A 2,653-nucleotide genomic window follows, 5' to 3' on the forward strand; every position below is an offset into this window, starting at 1 on the left:
AATTAAAAAAAATAAAAACAAAAGTGTTTGTTGAAATTTTAAAAAATGAAACAAAAGTGTAATATTGGTATCACATAAAGGTAAAATTGGAAGAGCTAAAAAAGACCAAAACACCATTTTTTGTCTCTATTATAGATATTCTTAATAACAGTAATATATATATAAATTTTGATATGTTGCTAAAAAACGTGTCATCAGTTGAAATGACATTCATTTAATAAATATATAATTTTGATATATCATTATGTTCAGTAGGTGAGCGTCATCTCAACATAGAAGAGAGAGATAAATGAAATGAACAACAAATAAAATTATATATATATATATATAATATTATTTATTTTCCGAAATAATATTAGTAACTATAACGTTCTTTATATGTACAATTTTGATTGAATAATTTTCAAAACAAAAAAAAAATGATTTGACTGCTAAACTTTTAATTTTACTTTTCCGTATTAACTATAACTATCAGAAGTATTACATTAAAAAGATTTTATTATTTTAATTTTACGTGTAATCAAATAATATAAAAGTTTTGCTTCAAATAAATTATATAATATAAAATTTTAAATTTTAAGTCTAAAATTTTAATATATTTTTTTAAGTCTCGAATTTACGGGAAGTGTATAGAAGCTTTGATTAAATCAAATTAATAATCATATATTAATATAATATAGTATTAATACACTTTTGAAAATTGAAAATAGTAGAATATCGTTAAAAAAAATTTTAGTTCGGTTGTTAAGACATATAGTTATATAAATTGATATAACATAATAAAAAATAAATTTTTAAATATTATTACAATTATTATATTTAAAAAAGATTGAGATAAAAGGTTTTCTAATTAGAAAATTAGTTTTACTTTAAAAAATTGATTATTTTTTTTATGTATTTATTGTATATGAAAGTATCTTGTAGTTTATGTGAGATACAATTTTTTGTGTAAAACTTACAAAGATAAATTATATTTAAAAAAATAAAAAGGAACATGTAGGGATGATAATGTAAATTTATGAAATAACTAGGTGAAATAGAGTGTGATTCATATATATAGTTTTAATATATTAACCTCTCATCGTGTTCACCTCCACACCCATCAATGAAGTGTCATTCATATGTACATCCAATAGACGAGTGACACCTCATTTGTTGGTGTCAAACTGTATAAATATATATAATTATCAAATAATTCACGATTTTAAAAAGTAAACAAAGATTATAAAATTTTAAAAATAATTACCATATTATTACGTCTCAACAAATTTCGTCTTTTAAATCGAACATCAATTTAGTTTAAATCTTTTAAATCAAACAGTAGTGTTAAACATCACATGTCATCAGTCTCTTAATATAAACAATTATTCCGTCTCAAGAAAATTCATCTTTAAAATTATTAACTTTAATATAATCTCTAATTTTTTTTTTTTTTGCAATATTCATTAACACGAGAATTTTCTTCAAAGGAAAAAGGCACAAATATCAATTACATATTACTGTTCTATAATGGTGTGTGCAACAAACCCAAGAAAAAGTGCAACCACCAACTAATCCCAACGTCCCCGACCCGACGGATCTGCTTTATTACATCGAATTTAAGATATATTATTATCGGAAAATTGGCCTTCATTCTCCAGTCGTCGATTTTTTTGTGTTCAGTCACTGGGTACTTTTTTAGTACCACATTTCCACATGAAATATACCACATTTTGTATGACATAGTACCACATTTTTGTGAGTATGGATTGAATCTAAAGAAATATTTTGATTGTGGATTTTTCACCAACTTCTCCTATTATTATCATCGTTTATAATTTTTTAAATGACGACAAATATTCGATTATTCAATTAATATTAAAATCAATTTCATGTGATCAATTTACATGTTATGCAAATAAAAAATATTGAAAAATAACAGTTGTTTTTTTTAATCAAAAAACGATCAAAATCATACAATTTAAAGTATTCAAGTGACACTACTATCATTAACTATACTTTTCGAGAGTGTTTAAAACATTAATTTCTTATCGGTCATTTATTTGAACTGACAAACATATTTCTTATTTTGTTTCGTAATAAATAATATACAATTATATATTCAATTAAATTTTTAATCCACCTACATGAACTGTCACATATTTTATGATATGGTTTGTTAATTTTCAATTTTCTAATTACAATTTTCCAATTGAAGGAAATTCATCGAGCATTGTACCATAAATCATTTGTAATATTTTATTAATTATTAATTAAGGACCAAAAATCAATTATATTCCTCTAGTTTTAATAAATGTGGAAGGACAAATAAAGTAAAATAATTGCCATAAAAGCACCCACTTTTTCAATAAATAGCTTTCGCGTCACATTAAAATGTGTTTTTTTTACAATAATTATATTTTAAAAAACTTTGTAATCGATTAACTAAATAATGTTAAACACGAAATATAAAATAACTACTTTAAGGCAAGTGAGGGTAGCTAGAAATCGAAGCTATTCCAAAAATGCAAATATTCTATCATCAAAAAAGACTTCACACTCTATTCTAGTCACATACATACATACATATATATACATACATACATACATACATACATACATACATACATATATATATATATATATACATACATACATACATACATACATACAT

This window comes from Primulina huaijiensis, chromosome 16 (genome assembly GCF_012295235.1).
Source record: "Primulina huaijiensis isolate GDHJ02 chromosome 16, ASM1229523v2, whole genome shotgun sequence".
Lineage (NCBI taxonomy): Eukaryota > Viridiplantae > Streptophyta > Magnoliopsida > Lamiales > Gesneriaceae > Primulina > Primulina huaijiensis.